The sequence below is a fragment of the Oncorhynchus nerka genome, linkage group LG23 (genome assembly GCF_034236695.1).
Source record: "Oncorhynchus nerka isolate Pitt River linkage group LG23, Oner_Uvic_2.0, whole genome shotgun sequence".
Lineage (NCBI taxonomy): Eukaryota > Metazoa > Chordata > Actinopteri > Salmoniformes > Salmonidae > Oncorhynchus > Oncorhynchus nerka.
Window position 1 is genome coordinate 27,027,990 of NC_088418.1, and position 18,230 is coordinate 27,046,219.

The 18,230-nt window shown below is 41.9% G+C and overlaps 1 protein-coding gene across 2 annotated transcripts in view; it reads right to left on the reverse strand.

Moving 5' to 3' along the window:
* The window catches only part of LOC115106619 (carnitine O-palmitoyltransferase 1, liver isoform-like), a 39,294-nt gene extending 24,137 nt beyond the window's left edge, over positions 1–15,157 (reverse strand). Inside the window, exon 1 of one of the 2 annotated variants that reach the window (XM_029629527.2) lies at positions 14,952–15,157. The gene's annotated coding sequence lies outside the window, so the exon portion shown is untranslated. The remainder of the gene's footprint in view (positions 1–14,951) is intronic. The other variant, XM_029629526.2, reaches the window with a different exon arrangement.
* Positions 15,158–18,230: the final 3,073 nt, after the last annotated feature.

Below are 18,230 nucleotides of genomic sequence, written 5' to 3' on the forward strand. Positions count from 1 at the left end.
ACAAACAATATTGTTGGTTATTAAAACAATATTTCACAGCAGTTTAGATGGTACAATGATTCTCTACACTGGCTTGTTTTTTCAAACTGAAATTAGGCAAACTATTTGAATTTTAGCAGCCAGGAAATGGCAGAGTGATGTCTGCAAATTGCACCTTTAACTGAAATGGTGCTCACATAACTTTCATAGCATGCTAGCTAGTTACACCAACAGTGCTATTTGTTGTTATTTCTCTGCTACACGTGGTAATTACCATAACGTTCCCACCCCCAATTCCTGAATATGTTTTAGCAGCCTGCATCAGTCTTCAAGGTGAAACCTAAACGAGAATTTCCTGATGAGCTGCATTGTAACCTAAGGTGAGATGACACTTATGACACTTTGGGTGAGTTCCAAACGCCACCTTATTCCCTTTATAGTGCACAACTTATGAGAAGGACCCATATTCATGCACTATATAGGACAAGGGTTACACCCAATGTTCCCTCTAAGAGGCTTGCGGGTGCGCAGCTCGCCAGGGACTGGCGTGCAGAAGAAAAATCAGCCCGCGCAGTGAAGCACAAGATTAAAAAGTTGAGTGAAGTTCAGAGTTTCCCCCGTTAGTTAACACTATCAACGTTTCCCTTCACTGTGGAAATTGTGATCGAATCAACGCAATATTAGGCACTTTCAATGCAACATACCGAAACAAAACGGTTGTTGTTGACAGAACGCATTGGAGTACCATTCTATTGCATCGACAGGCACGTACTCTACACAGACCGGTGCGCCATAAACAAATCAGAACTGCAGTAGACCTAAATGCAAATAGACCGTTGCCATATATGGATTTGTTCTATTCACTTTGAACTGGACTGTTTTACAGCATGAGCTGTCATAGTTATCATGCACTTGTTTTGAGATCAAAGCGAGAAATGCTTGTAGCCACGTGTGCGTGCACATGTGTGCATATTCTTTGCTAGTTAGTGAGTTATTTGCCCAGTTATAGTTCATTTGTAGCCAGCAAGGTGAGCGTGATAGCTTACGACAAGAGCACAAAACCTGTACATTTCAAAGCCCGCATTGAAAAGAGTCAGGTAAAAGAGCTTTTTGTTGTCTTAAAGGGACAGTGCTCTATTTTGAGACCGCCTTGAAGAAGCTAAGTAGTTAATAGGTAGAGGGTAACATAATTTGTCTGATTCTCTGTAAGAATGGTATGGGAATAATACTTTTTATTTTGTAAAGTGGTTTCCTGATTCAAACAACATTTTCAGTCACCTTGTCTGAAGGAGAAGTGGATAAACAGGTTAATGTCTAGCCCTGCGTGTTTCATGGAATGTACGCCTAAAACAAACACCACAAATTGGCTGTTACTGTTGGCTGAATGATAGAAACCCTATTTCCATGTTAAAATGTTACGTGATTCATTTTCACCATCGTTTAAAAAAATTAAAATGCTGGGCCACTCTGGTAGGCCTACATTATGATCAATAGCCACATTAGCCTACTTGGCCACTGTAAAAACAGTCAATTAAAATTGGGTACAACCTCAGTGTTCACAGTAAACGCACTTCAAGATCTGAAATTTGTGCCGGAAAATATTAAAAGGAAACTTTGGTTCCACCTGATAATGAATTACACCCACCTGGCGTCCCAGGTCTAAATCAGTCCCTGGTTAGACCTGTGACACACTCCAATGTAACAATTTGTTAGCTTCTGGTCATTATCACTATCAAAATCCATTCACTGTAGGCTACTACTGTACATAACAGCACCGTCATACCTATTTTATTGTACATTTGAGTTTGAATTAATGTGAATGCCTTGTCTATATTGTGTATGGTACATTGTGTGCAGCGACCTGTGCTGTTAACAAAATCAATAATTGTCATCTTTACTGGTTCATCAACTGAAGACCATGTTTTGATGGGTCTTCTCCACATCGACGGGGCCGCAGTAGAGAAGGTGAAAGGCTTCAAGTTCCTCGGCGTACACATCACTGACAATCTGAAAATGGTCCACCCGCAGACAGTGGTGAAGAATGTGCAACAGCGCCTTTTCAACCTCAGGAGGCTAAATAAATTTGGCTTGCCCCTAAGACCCTTACATATTTTACAGATGCACCATTGAGAGCATCCTGTCCGGCTGTATCACCGCCTGGTACAGAAAGTGCACCACCCGCAAATCGCAGTGCTCTCCAGAGGGTGGTGTGGTCTGCACAACGCATCACCGGGGGCAAACTACCTGCCCTCCAGGACACCTACTGCACCCGATGTCACAGGAAGGCCAAAAAGATCAAGGACCACAACCATCCAAGCCACGGTCTGTTCACCCCGCTATCATCCAGAAGGAGAGTTCAGTACAGGTGCATCAAAGCTGGGAAAAACAGCTCTCAAGTTCAGACTTAAATAGCCATCACTAGCCAGCTACCATCTGGTTACGAAACACTGCTGCGCTATATACATAGAACCATTGGTCACTTATATATTTACTAATTTCATATGTATACACTATTCTAGTCAAGACCAAATAAATATGTGCATTAGACCAATAAACCAACTACATAAAGTACTAATTTTACTGATACAATGATCTGACTGCTATATTTTATACACAACTACATCTCATGTGGCATACTGTAATTAATCATTTACAGTGGAGAGTAACAAAAGACGTCAATGGTGCAAATGGCATTTATTCATGTGATGACAGAACTGCAACACACAATGTACTGGTTCACTTCAAAAAATGATGTATTACTGATGACAGAACAAAACACACTGGTTCACTTCAATAGTACGAACATAAAATAAAAAATGGTTTGGCAATGTCTGGCTGTGAAGCCGAATCATTGATGGGCCTGTTGTAATTACACCACATTCTCCACCTCCTTGAATCCCACGGAAACTCCTGTCGGCGAGCCATATTTGCGACAAATGGTACAAACACATGAAGGGAAGACTTTTTGTTCCCTCGTCCCAGTCCCTCTTCCTTCAGCACCCAGTCCGACAGCATCCTGCATAGACAGAACAAATAAGTAGCTAGAAACAAATGAATCCAATAACAATAAATTTTGTTACATGTGCTATGACAAGAAGAATGTAACTTACTCGATATACACCTGTCCATTCGGTCCGGCGTGTCTGGGTTGCTTCTTTCAGTTAATTTTTGGGACATGGAAGAATGTCTCGAACACAACAATTGAGGAGTGCAGAAAAGTCTGGTTTGTTAGTCATTGGGTGTTCCGCTTTTTTCGCCTGAGATATCAAGCTCTCCCAATCAATGGCAGTATGAATTCCCACTCTGTCAGTTGCCATGGATTGGCATCCCCCAGTGCCTCTCAGACCTAGCCACCGCTCCAGGAAGCTAGACTACTGGTTCCGCTGATTCGGTCTCCCTCCGTGCTCGCTCAGCGTCCAACTGCAGAAGTTCCTCCGTAGCACATTGTGGATTGAATGAATATGGCTCGAAAAAGAAAAAAAAAAGTTTTCTACCTCAAAGCCCAACATGACTTATGAAAATGTTATGACGATTTACCAATAAGCAAACTAACTACTTTAGCTACTAGAGTAAGCAACAGCTGGCTGCCTCAAGGGAGTTTTGTTTACAAAAACAAAAAGTCGCACAGGCAGAATTTAAAAAGTAGTCCATAAAATGAGGAAGTTGATAGAGAATATTTTTTTAATAATTAGTAAAAATGTCAGAACTATTGATAAATGACCAACCATCCAGCTTTAAAGTCCATTTCTCTGCTCTTGAGAGGAGCTGGCTAAGTGGTTACCGCTGACTACCAGAAACTGCACTATGCTAACGATAGGTTTCCTTTAACTTCCTCAAACTGCACGCAGAGACATAAATAGCATCCCTGAGTTACTCTGACTATGGGTAAGTAGGAAATTACTCCAAATCCCGAAGTTGCCTACCCATTTAATACAGTAAGTATTGCCCATCCATCACTAAAGGCAGACTGACCAGGCACCCTGTCAGACATTAAGAAACAAGGAAAGGGCTTTGCTCTTCAAAGATAAACTGGTTCAAGATGGGCATTCAAGCAGCCTCAGCTGCTAATAGATTAATGCCCACAGATGGGTTAGGGAGGACTGTGTGGTCCAATGACTGACGGCTGGTTCGTCCAATGGAAACACCACGCTATTTTCAGATAAGCGATTGGATTAAAGCAACGTCAAAATGATAGCGCCAATCCATTATGGGGGATCATGTGAACGCCTGTTGCTTTGCCAACATGCTAGGTAGTGTGCGGTGTGAAAGGAAGGCCAGGAAGCAGTACCAGAGCAACAAGTCTGACACCAACAGGCTCCTGAACAGTTCCTATCCCCAAGCCATAAGACATAGCTAACAAAATGGCTACACGGATCTGCATTGACTCTTTAGTTTTGGCACGGACTTCGCACTCACTTCATTGGCTCACACACACGCACTGCTGCTACTCCATTTATCGGATGCATAGTCACCTTAACCCTATACACGCCTACCCCTCCCACTCCAGTATCCCCTGCACATTGCAAATATGTGACACAGGAAACTAGGCGTAAGTAGCGCATCACTATTTCACAGGTGAGGCAATTGTACGCCAACATATTTATCAGAATGCTTTGCCTTCTGGAAGATGTGAACTTTCACGTAGCACACGTCGGTCTAGACACGAGCTGCTCTGTATGTGTCAGTAATCGTTTCTAAAGCAGTTTGTATAAAGATATCACAAAGTACTGTGATGTCGCTACCGTTCCACTGTCTGGAGGACCGAGTTTTGAAATCAGTTGAACGCCCGGTGGGAGCATAGTATGACAGCTTAGGAGATGGAGAAAATGCAGGCGTTTGATTACATAGAGGGAGTTGAAAAGAGAACAAAGGCTGTTGTATAGAACTCGTCTCTGGATTTAATTTCCAAACGAAGGGCAACCATGGCATCCGTGACAGAGGGATAAGCGTTCATCCATGTATACTTATTTTAACTTAATATAATACATCAATAAATTCTATTTAGCCCCAAGTAAATAATGAAACCTGTTCAATTTGGTTTAAATAATGCAAAAACAAAGTGTTGGAGAAGGTAAAAGTGCAATATGTGCTATGTAAGAAAGCTAACGTTTAAGTTCCTTGCTCAGAACATATGAAACCTGGTGGTTCCTTTTAACAGGAGTCTTCAATATTCCCAGGTAAGAAGTTAAGTTGTCGTTATTATAGGAATTATAGGACTATTTCCCACTATACCATTTCTATTTCATTAACCTTTGACTATTAGATGTTCTTATAGGCACTTTAGTATTGCCAGTGGAACAGTATAGCTTCCGTCCCTCTCCTCCCTGGGCTCGAAACAGCCACCATCGAAGCAGCGTTACCCATGCAGAGCAAGGGGAACAACTACTAGAAGGCTCAGAGCGAGTGACGTTTGAAACGCTATTAGTGCGCGCTAACTAGCTAGCCATTTCACTTCGGTTACACCAGCCTAATCTAGGGAGTTGATAGGCTTGAAGCCATAAACAGAGCAATGCCTGATGCACAACGAAGAGGTGCTGGCAAAACGCACAAAAGTGCTGTTTGAATGAATGTTTACTCGCCTGCTTCTGCCTACCACCGCTCAGTCAGATACTTGTATGCAACGCAGGACACGCTAGATAATATCTAATAATATCAACCATGTGTAGTTAACTAGTGATTGTGATAGTTTTTTTATAAGATAAGTTTAATGCTAGCTAGCAACTTACCTTGGCTTACTGCATTCGCGTAACAGGCAGTCTCCTTGTGGAGTGCAACGAGAGAGAGGCAGGTCGTTATTGCGTTGGACTAGTTAACGAAGGTTGCAAGATTAGATCCCCCGAGCTGACAAAGTGAAAATCTGTCATTCCGCCCCTGAACAAGGCAGTTAACCCACCGTTCCCAGGCCATCATTGAAAATAAGAATGTGTTAACTGATTTGCCTAGTTAAAAAGATTAAATAAAAAGGTGTAAAAAAATAAAATTCAGCAAAACCGTCACCCAAAAATACAGATTTCCGATTGTTATGAAAACTTGAAATTGGCCCCAATTAAATCGGCCATTCCGATTAATCGGCCGACCTCTAGTGTGAACGATACAGAATGTTGTAGACAAAGAGCTCTCCAGTAGGTCAACCAAAATATTCAAGGGACATTTTCTCAAAAGTGGGTTTACAAGTTTATCAACTTCCAAAGCAGAATTACTTTCCCATTGTTCAACTGTGGTGTGCGATATGCCATTTTCTAGCGCAGAGTTTCTACTTTATCCAATGTAAAAAAAACATTTCAGATTTGCTACATAAGACCGAATCGAGCCGGTTGGTCACATATGGCATTGGCACAGACCCTGTATATAATTGCTTTCTCGTGTACTTCTTATTTCTATTGTGTGCTTTTGCTCCACAGATATTGATTACAGCATTGATGGGATAGAGCTTGCAATAAAGGCATTTCACTGTATTTGTGCACGTGACAAAACTTGAAACTTCTGGGGCTTCCCAAGTGGCGCAGTGGTCTAAGGCAAAACATTGCAGTGCTGGAGGCGTCACTACACATCCAGGTTCCATCCCGGGCTGTGTCGCAGCCGGTTGCGACCTTGACACCCATGAGGGAGCACACATTTGGCCCAGCGCCGGGTTAGGGGAGTCTTTGGCCGGCTGGGATGTCCTTGTCCCGTCGCGCTCAAGCGACTCATTATGGCTGCCGGGTGCATGCACGCTGACTTCGGTTGCCAGCTGTACAGTGAGTCTTCGACACATTGGTGCAGCTGGCTTCCGGGTTAAGCGAGCAGTGTGTCAAGAAGCAGTGCGGCATGGCGGGGGAAGTGTTTCGGGGGACGCACGGGTCTCGACCGTTGCCTATCCCGAGTCCGTAAGGGAGTTGCAGCGATGGGACAAGATTTGGATATCACAAAATATAAATGAGTGGGCGGTCATTTGTCAAAGGCCATTGCCGTAGTGGACATTGGCTAGACTCAGACTGATGCTACAAAAGTTGATAGGGATGTTGACTGACGTGGTGGAACGAGTGTCTCTTCTGAGCTGATCACCATTTTTCCACCAAAGGGATTGATTTTGCTCTCCACAAATATCGATAATGGCCTAGGGAACATTGACAAACATTCCTATAGGTCACATTCAGTATCTATTAATTCGCCAAACTTACACCTCCCCCATGCCTTTCATTCCCTCACCTCACACTACTCCCTATAGTGCACTTCTTGACCAGGGCCCATAGGACCAGGAACATTGATCAGATATATTAAAAACGTCCAACGTGTCTCCACCCTAAGGCAAAATGAGTAGATGAATGAAATTAGTTATAAAATTGCCCTAGGCCAGTGACAACAAAAAAAGTCGCTGGCAAAATGTGTAAAATTTACAACCAACTTGCTGTTCTATAGAAGAGAGCTGGCATATGCAGCAGTGAGTGTCCATGCCAGGGACTAACAGCAGTGAATTTCAGCTCTGATCACTTCACTGCAGCCCTTTGTGAGTCCCCCAAAAAAAAACACCTTCTGTTTAGCTCAGCGCTGACTGCCAGCACACTGAGGGTTTCAACACTAGGAAATGTTGGCTCGGGCTCAATTCATCACTGATATCAGTTTGATCGCACCGAAAGCAGCAGGCATGAGACCTTAATCTATTGTGATAGCACTTTAACCTTCTATATCTTAGTCACATTTATTCAATGAGAGATCTAAGGGACATTGTTTTATGGATTACAGTAGCCAACTGCTTCAGAAAGAAAAAAACATTGGCACCGGATGTGAGAGGATAATGGATCCAGAGAGAATATGATAAACAAAACTGCGGGACGTTTCCCATTTTTAATGCACGCGCAGTCAGTAGAAAAATGTGCAACTTCGTTCTTCTACGCCATTATATCAAGAACTACTTCAAAACAGCAAAAGGCTCCCTCTTTTTTTCACTTCACCCCTCTATCCTCCAGCACAGATGGAAAACTAACAAGCAGGCAGAGTGGAACAGCAGGGAGGAGAGAGAGGGATGGGGGAGGGCGTGGTGTAAACTAGGTAAAAGGTGAGTGTTCCCACAGGCTAGAAAACAGTGACACAGTCAACATAGGGGACCGGAAACACACCGACTGCCAGTACAGTCATGTTTGAGCACGATTGCCCTGCCCCAACCACCCCTTCCCAGTTAGCCTGAAAGCAAAAAAAAAAAAATGAATGTAGGTAAATCATTTTAGAAAGCCCATCAAAATATATTTGTATGCTGGGCTTTAGCAGAGATTATTTTACAGTCAAGTGTGTGTCCAGGCCTCAATTGTTTGACTGCCACCATTGAGTCAATAAGTCTTGTGTTATAACTTCTAATAGGAACTGTATCCACTGAGGAACTCTGGAGCTGTGTGCCATCTAAAACACAGGGTTGCCTGTCAGCAGGAGCCGTTTCTGATTTATTCAGAGACTCGAGGAGCGATCATCGTTAACATGGTCGATTCAAAGCATTGAATATTTACATTCATGCACTTCGAAATGAATGTTGTAACTTTATCATCCCGGAAGTTTTTATACACAGGGCACTCCCACATCATGTGAAGGAACGAGTCTACCTGATTTAGAGGGCACAGTGAACAGTTGGGAGTTGGGGGCCAATTTATTCCCTTATAACTGGACAATACTTCAATGGCTAGCTCGGAATTATATTTTCCAAAACAGCGTTTGACAGCCAGAGAAATTACAGCCATTTAAAATTCTGAACTTGAACAAATAATTAACTATGACTTTCTGCAGCCTTCAGACAACATGCATTATAACAGAATACTACCACTGACAGTGGAACACGATACACGGGAGATAAAGGCCAACTGCGGTTCAGTCACGACGACCTAACTTCTCTCAAGTTCATGGGCAAGAGCCCATATACTACATACCTGGTTTGAGGAGTTAGAGAGGTTACTTTGGTCAAATTAGTCCGACTCGGGATAACCGGTACCAAGAAAGTGGCTCACCTTTTAGCCAGGTACATTTCTATAAATAAAAATCTTTCAGAACTAACCTGCTCCTGGGCAGGCAACTCAGGGATAATTCAATTTATTCTGAATGAAGTGTCTGAGCTGCGAGTTAAGGACCAGTGAACTCAGATTCCCTCCCTTCTGCAAAGATAGCCTCATCCCCCCCTTCATTTGAGGAAGACGACTGCCCCAAAAACCAACTAATTCCTTTGAAAAACGGCATACATGGCGTCGAGAAGAGTCAAACATTTATTCTAGTGTCAAAAATGTACTAAAGTCGTACAATTTACAATTTTGCCATTTAGCAGAAGCTCTAATCCAGAGCAATTAGGGAACATTTTTAAACATGTATTTTTCCCATATATAGGACCCACATTATGTGTTTTAATAAAATCAACTATATGCATTGAGCTTGTTTCACTGCTTTGAGCCTTGCCCTTTGGTGGGGGCAACTCCACCACATAAACCTTAAGATAACCAGGTGGTCGTCTGCTCGTTCGTTGCCTGGTTCTCCTGGCGCTGGTTGAGGATGAAGCCTTGGTCGATGCTTTAAGGCTTAGCTCCTTGAGCTTTTATTCTTCCCAGGACTTTCCCCTGCATCTTTCCTCCCTTCCACTGGAGACAACTCTTCCTTCTCCAATTCCCTTTCACCGTATTTGGTTTCAGTCATCATCTCGGTCAAAGGACCATTGAATGATTCTTGGAATCTGTGTGTGTAGCCAGACAGGTAGGATGACTGACGATCGTGAAGGAGGTCACAGTCAGGTGACAAAGGAGACAGACATAAATACATGTTTATTTCCTGGATAGTTGTGTACCGCATAACAAAGGAAACAGAATAACATGAAATTCACCAAATCACAAAAGTCCAATCATTCATTATTAATGTAATTAAGTCATTCAGCTCAATATGAAGGATGATTGAGTCATTTAGGATCATAAAGATTCAAATCATGATAACGCAAATAAATCGATCAGTTATCAATTATTCAATCTATAATCTGTTTGATCTCATGATTATCAATTTAACAAATAAATTACGTTTCATACTTCCAGGTTTATCTTCATATGTACATATAATTTCGTTACATTTTAACCATATATTAATGACATAATTGTCCCATGATGATCTGTAGGGCCGTGATAATTGTCCATTGATATAACAGGTTTAAAGTGTGCGCTCCAAGCCACGCTCCATGTTAATAAACTACAAAACAATAACCGATTGCCTGCTCTCGAGCGCAACAGATAGTTCAGATGAAAAATAATAGATTTGGTGGATTTACGTTGATTTGTGGTTGCACACAATGTCAGGATTAGACGGAGCTGGGGGAGAGAAAGCAGCGAGGTCGGCTGGTGGACATTTCCAACCAACATAATTAAGCGCTCCCACCCAGCTGCGCAAGTGGCCATGAATTAAAAAAGGGCGAGTCCACCAACTCCATGGTCCGTTTCCATTGCGAGACTAAAAAAAGACTACAAAAAAATAATATTGGTCGACCAATCGGGGTCAGCCCTAAGAGCGAAAAACAATTAATCTTAAAATGGCTACAGTGTTTTCAGAAAGTTCACACCCCATGACTTGTTGCTAATTTTGTTGTTACAGCCTGTATTTAAAAACGGATGAAATGTAGATATTTTTTTTTTTTGGGGGGGGGGGGGGTGTCACTGGGCGACACTCAATACCTCAATGTCAAAGTGAAATTGTTTTTACAAATTCATTTCAAAATGAAAAGCTGAAATGCCTTGAGTCAGTAAGTAGTCATCCCCTTTGTTATGGCAAGGCTAAATAAGTTCAGGAGGAAACATTTGCTTAACAAGTCACATAATAAGTTGCATGGACAGACTGTGTGCAATAGTGTTGAACATGATTTTTGAATGACTACCTCATCTCTGTACCACACCTAATTATCTGCAAGGTCCCTATCGAGCAGTGATTTTCAAAGAGGTAGGGTTTCAGGCTTTTTCAGAAGATGGGCGGGGACTCCGCTGTCCTGACTTTAGGGGGACGCTTGTTCCACCAGTCGGGTGTCAGGACAGAGAAGACCTTTGACGGAGCTGAGCGGGAGATGCCCTCCTGTAGGGGTGGGAGGGACAAGAGACCAGAGGTGGCAGAACGGTGTGCTCGGGTTGGGATGTAGGGTTTGAGCATAGCCTGAAGTAGGGGCAGTTCCCGTTGCTCCTCGGTAGGCAATTAACCTTCAAATATTTGATTAATCAAACGTTATAATGGGAAGAATAGTCATGTTAAAATACCTATCACGTAACCTAACACATCTAGTAATGATAGCATGCATTTGAAATGCACAGTAAAACTTTCGTATGACTTAATAAAATAATTGTGGGAAAACACCTGAGCAGCATTTCTTTCTGTTCCCAATGAGGAAGAAAAGAACAATCAGGGGCGGCTCTCTTCCACACTGTTCAACCAATTCAGTAAATGTGGATGAGTGCAGTCAAAAATGTGATTTTTCTGTGTTTTATATATTTCCACACTATGAGGTTAGAATAAAATTGTGAAAATTATGAAAATTCCCTTTTATTGTAAGAGCTGTTTGAAGAGTTTTGGTGGGATGGAGTTTAGGCCTGCCTTGCGACGTCACCAAGCAGTAAATTAGTTAATAGACCAATAATTGTCATTTATTAGGAGCCCCATTAGCCAACAACTTGTCTTACTGGGGTACGACACAAAGAAAAATACATTCCAGAGAAGAGTTTACAATTGACATACATTTTAAAACATTAACATGTGCTGGCGCATCGATCAGTTACACTAACATGTCAGTACATACACACAAGTAGGTAAGAAAGAGTTCCAAACCGCTTTGCCAATAAAAGCTAGTTTTCCCAGCCTGGTCTCAGACTAGCTGTAACATAGTAAAAGTAAATCAGAGACCCACAAACTGTATGATATGTTACGTTTGGTTGCATAAGACAGAAGGGCAAGAAGACACAAACGAAAGTAGGGTGGACGGGTGTTCGAATTTCATCAAGGACAACTTTAGCAGCTACTTACTAGCCTATTTTTTAAGCTACTTTGCGACGACAGCATGTTAGCCAACCCTTCCCCTTTAACCTACACGATCAAAAGTATGTGGACACCTGCTTGTCAAAAAAAAAACATTAATTCCAAAATCAAGGGCATTAATATGGAGCTGGTCCCGCCTTTGCTGCTATAACAGCCTCCACTACTCTAGGAAGGCTTTACACTAAATGTTGGAACATTGCTGTGGGGACTTGCTTCCATTCAGCCACAAGAGCATTAGTGAGGTTGGGCTATTAGGCCTGGCTCGCAGTCAGTGTTCCAATTCATCCCGAAGGTATTACATTTACATTACATTTAAGTCATTTAGCAGACGCTCTTATCCAGAGCGACTTACAAATTGGTGCGTTCACCTTAAGACATCCAGTGGAACAGCCACTTTACAATAGTGCATCTAAATCTTTTAAGGGGGGGGTGAGAAGGATTACTTTATCCTATCCTAGGTATTCCTTAAAGAGGTGGGGTTTCAGGTGTCTCCGGAAGGTGGTGATTGACTCCGCTGTCCTGGGGTCGTGAGGGAGTTTGTTCCACCATTGGGGGGCCAGAGCAGCGAACAGTTTTGACTGGGCTGAGCGGGAACTGTACTTCCTCAGTGGTAGGGAGGCGAGCAGGCCAGAGGTGGATGAACGCAGTGCCCTTGTTTGGGTGTAGGGCCTGATCAGAGCCTGGAGGTACTGAGGTGCCGTTCCCCTCACAGCTCCGTAGGCAAGCACCATGGTCTTGTAGCGGATGCGAGCTTCAACTGGAAGCCAGTGGAGAGAGCGGAGGAGCGGGGTGACGTGAGAGAACTTGGGAAGGTTGAACACCAGACGGGCTGCGGCGTTCTGGATGAGTTGTAGGGGTGGAGTTATTCGATGGAGTTGATTTAAGTCAGGGCTCTGTGCAGGCCAGTCAAGTTCTCCCACACCGATCTCAACATTTCTGTATGTACCTCGTTTTGTGCACGGGGGCGTTGTCATGCAGAAACAGGAAAATGCTTTCCCCAAACATTTGCCATAAAATTGGGAGCAAAGAATCATCTAGAATATAATTGTTTTCTGTAGCGTTAATATTTCCCTTCACTGGAACTAAGGGGCCCAAACCATGAAAACAGCCCCAGAACAATATTTCTCCTGCACCAAATGTTACAGTTTGCACTATGCATCTAAGCAGGTAGGGTTCTCATGGCACCCGCCAAACCCAGAATCATCCGCCGGATTGCCAGATGGTGAAGCGTGATTCATCACACCAGAGAACGCGTTTCCACTGCTCCAGAGTCCAACGGCGACGCACTTGACCACTCCAGCCGACGCTTGGCATTGCGCATGGTGATCTTAAGAGTGTGTGCGGCTGCTCGGACATGGAAACCCATTTCATTACGCTCCCGACAGAACAGTTCTTGTGCCGACACTGCTTACAGTGTATATAGCCTTGCGATTTTTATTTATTTTTACACACTACAGCACCTGGCAGTCACGTTCTGTGAACTCGTGTGGCCTACCACGTCGTGGCAGAGCTGTTGTTGCTCTTAGACGTTTCCACTTCACAACAACAGCACTTACATTTGACAAACTGACTGGTTGGAAAGGTGGCATCCTATGACGGTGCCCCTGAGCTCTTCAGTAAGGCTATTCTACTGCCAAATGTTTGTTTATGGAGATTGCATGGCCGTGCGCTTGATTTTATATCCGTCTGCAACGGGTATGGCTGAAATAGCAGATTCCACTAAATTGAAGGGGTGTCCACATACTTGTGTGTTTTATATAGTGTATCTCCTAACCCTTAGCCTAACTAATGTTAGCCACAACAAATTGGAATTCTTAACATATCATACATTTAGCTAATTCTTAACATATTGAAATTCATAACACTGTACAAATTGCAATTCCTAACATATCATACGAACTGCAATTCCTAACATATCATACGAACTGGATGGGCATCCACAAATGAATACATAACATATGGTAATTGAGTATCCTGGATTTACATTTACTATGTTGTCTACCACTGAGTCCAGGTTGGTTTTCCCCTCCCCACCGAGACCACTCCCATGGCTCTTTCCTATGAAACCATTTGTTTATTCTTACTATTTTAATTGAAAACATATCACAGTACGGTGCTTAATTGTTCCCCAGAAATGTATTGATATCGAGAGAAAGAAAAAACGGCTGCATTGAAGTCCAAAAGTGGCGGCAGGCAGACGAGCAATAGCCTCTGTCGTAGTATGTATGAAGCCTGCTGAGCCGGAATGTGAAGCTAACTGAAGCTGGCTAGCTTTAGAAAACCCTGATCGTAGTATACCCCATCCGCAACATTAGTTATTTGGCTAAATGCCAGATCTAACGTTACGGTAACTAAAGCATTCAAGGAACTCAACTTACATTGCAAAGTGACCTACAGTTATGCTAATCATTATTAGGATGGAGAAAGTAGCAATCCAACCAGGTTTACCGTAATCAAGCCGAACCACTAGTTTGCTAGCTAACAGGGCTAGCAAGCTAGCTCATTTATGGATGCTACTTTTACATACTAGCACGCGCTTGTTCGTCGTGAGCGAAAAACGGAAACACTGACACGCATAATTTACATGTATTTTTCCAGAATGACTTGGCTAGAGTAGCTAAATAGCTAACGCCGAATAACACGTATTGTTTGCTAACAGAAATTAGCCATTAACCTACAAATGAATAAACTGCAGTCAGTAAAGGCATAGCCTTTTAAGACACATTGAACTCCTTGTATATCATAACTAAACCAAACTTAGCTGACTTTGTTAATTGTCATGGACTCCAAAAATAGCCGAGTTTAGCCAGAGAGGATAATCTCTGGTTTAACTGGCTAACGTTAGCAATTGCTTTCTAATTCATGTTAGCGTTGGCTGACAGAGCAAGCCCCTGCACATTATACGCATGGATCTCCGAACTGTGTATGACAAAAAAAATATTTAAAGATGTAAAGGCATTTCGTTAGCATACCTGGAATCTATGAGGAAGACGAAAATTCGAGAACTCCGCAGGCACCTGTAGTGACGTCGATACCTTCTTTGATGAGATCTAACAGCGGTTGGCATCCAACAAATGTTGCAAACGTCGAGACCTTCTCCAATACCCTCCTCTTCTCTGCTCGCATCCAAGTAGTTAACTACCTTCCTTCTCAACTCGTATTCTTCCAGCAACACAAATGATGGCGTCACTTCGTATGGTAATGACGATACCTTCAAAATAAAAGCCCGCATTTCAAACCATTGCAATATGGATAAGAAATTCAAATTATATTGAATTTCAATCACAGGAGGTTGGTGGCATCTTAATTAGAGAGGACGGGCTCGTGGTAATGGCTGGAGTGAAATTAGTGGAATGGTATCAAATACTTAAACACATGCTTTCCATGTGTTTGATGCCATTCCATTCACTCCATTCCAGCCATTATTATAAGCCGTCTTCCCCTCAGCAGCCTCCACTGATTTTAATCAATGGCCACTTTTGTTGTGCCAACAAGAAAATACAATTAGTAATTCATGAAAACAAATACAAAATATTTGTTAGGTCCAATTCTGAAAAAAAAAATACAATGTTGACACAGGCATGTTTTTTCACCTTTATTTAACCAGGTAAGCAAGTTGAGAACAAGTTCTCATTTACAATTGCGACCTGGCCAAGATAAAGCAAAGCAGTTCGACACATACAACGACACAGAGTTACACATGGAGTAAAACAAACATACAGTCAATAATACAGTAAAAAAAAAACAGTAAAATTTTTTTTTTTTAAAAACAAGTCTATATACAATGTGAGCAAATTAGGTGAGAAGGGAGGTAGAAGATTGTTGAGAAGATTGGGCTGTAGAGAGAACATTTTTCTTCCTATCTCAGCTCAAGTTGGATGGAATATACTCTGTACGGTTCCTACTCACCAAATACAGTCAGTTTTGGAGGGGGGCTGTGTCGTAGATACCCATCAGCGATTCGTTCTCCACACCCCCTCTATAGCCCCAAATGCAATACACTGTAATTGACTGTACACGGGATATACACTGAGTATACAAAACATTAAGCTGTTCCTAATATTTGGTGTACTCACTGTATATGTTGGCTTGTAAAAATATAACTTTTATACCCATCTCTGCTAAAGTGAAGTAGAAAATTCTCAGGAAAACCTGACTGTTTTCTAAAATGTGGGCACCGATGAGAAGATTCAAATATGTTTTGTTTTGGAGGTGGACTGTGTCACATGTCCTGCTGCTGGCATTTCACTCCGCACCCTCCATAGCCCCAAATGCAATACACTGGTATAGACTGTTCATGGGATATGTATTGGCTTGTAGAGACAACTTTTTTTTTAAAATCTGTCTCAGCTAAAGTGGGGTGGAAAATACTCAGTAGGGTCTCTACTAGCCAAATATGGTTCGTTTTGGAGGGGCACTGTGTTGTTCACAATGAGCAGCACTTCATTCTCCACCCCCTCTATAGCTCCCAATGCAATACACTGTACATGGGATACATATTGGCTTGTAGAGAGAACTTGTATACTTGTCTCAGCTGAAGGGGTGGGAAATACTCAGTAAGGTCTCTACTAACCAAATTAGTTTTGGAGGGGTACTGTGTCCTTCATATCCAGCAACACAGGTTTAAATGATCTGGTACTATCCATGGTCCTGAAATCAATACACACTCAACAACAACAAAATAAATTTAAAAAGTATCAAAATGAAATCTAATTTATTTACAAGTTTAATTTAATCAATATTAACCAGGCTATTGGGACACATTATAATCACACTTTCTGAACAGCAATGAAAAAAAATATTTGTAGATATGTGCCTCTTATCTATCAAGGTTTGCAGTATACAGTAAAGGCCTATTGCCTATTTAATTATTTAAATAACAGAGACAAGATTGTTTACAAGCTATATGGTCATGATTATCGATTAAAGTCAGCAAAGTCCCTTGTTGTAGAGTTTACACTGTATTACAAGAGACAACAAGGCTAACAGTACAGTTTAATTGAGCTTTCAGAAGAGCAACTGAGAACATTATTTACAAGTTATAGGCCTCTGTGTTGCTTTTCTATCAAGGTTAGCAGTGTACAGTAAAGGCCTATCAACCATGTTTTCAAAACCAATAACAGAGACAATATTGAAAGATAAATCAACACGTCCATGTATTATCTATCACGCTCAGCAAAGGCATTTTTCTGGAGAGTTTTAAATGGATCACGTAGTCATTTCCTGTCTGACAGCTGATGTAAAACATACTCTCGCATGCCATTGTATTCACATTGCCCTATAATAAGACTGCTTTAGAGAATAAGCACACGTAAACACCACAGCTACTACCACCTGACTGTTGTCTAAAATGTGGGCACCGATGAGAAGATTCAGAGTTTATTGTCACATCCATCACAAGTCCATGCTTTGCCAGATACTGTAATGCCAGGTATTGGAAGTGGAAGTCGTGTATCCTTTAATTCTCTTTTACACTGACTTAAGGAATCCATCATTTTAAGATTGAATGCAAATGCAATTACTGCTACTAACTATATATTGCATATCTATGGCTATAACTGTCCGGTGTGATTTTAAATTCACAGGCACTATCATATGCTATGGGGGGGGGGGGGGGGGGGTGGAGTGAAAAGCCAGCAGCAAGCCGTGCAACAAAGTACCCCTCAAAAACTGCACATATTTGGTTAGTAGAGACCCTACTGAGTCTTTCCCACCCCACTTCAGCTGAGACAGGTAGAAAAGTTCTCTCTACAAGTCTATATGTATCCCATATACTGTCTATTGCATTGCAGTGAATTTAGTGGGTGGAGTAAGGAGTCATCAGTACTCTGTATAAAACCTGCTGCCTAGCACAATATACCCATTTAAGTTGTGCAGACTCTATTGAGTAATTCCAACAACATACTGTATATTTGTATTTTATTAGCTATAGCTTTCAAAATACCAGTATTTGGTAAAACTTTCAAAAGAAATGCTGGTATAAAATACATCAAATTATTCATTTATTTTTTTCAAATGTGGTTGTAAATAATAGTGCAAAAATAAAAGCGATATTCCCAAAATTAAGCCTGTCTTTGTAGGGGAACACAATATCTTACATTACTCATATCACATTTATATACTGTATTTTATACCATTTATTGCACCTCGCCTATGCCGCTCGGCCATCGCTCATCCATATACTCGCATGTACATATTCTCATTCACCCCTTTAGATTTGTGTGTATTAGGTAGTCGTTGGGGAATTGTTA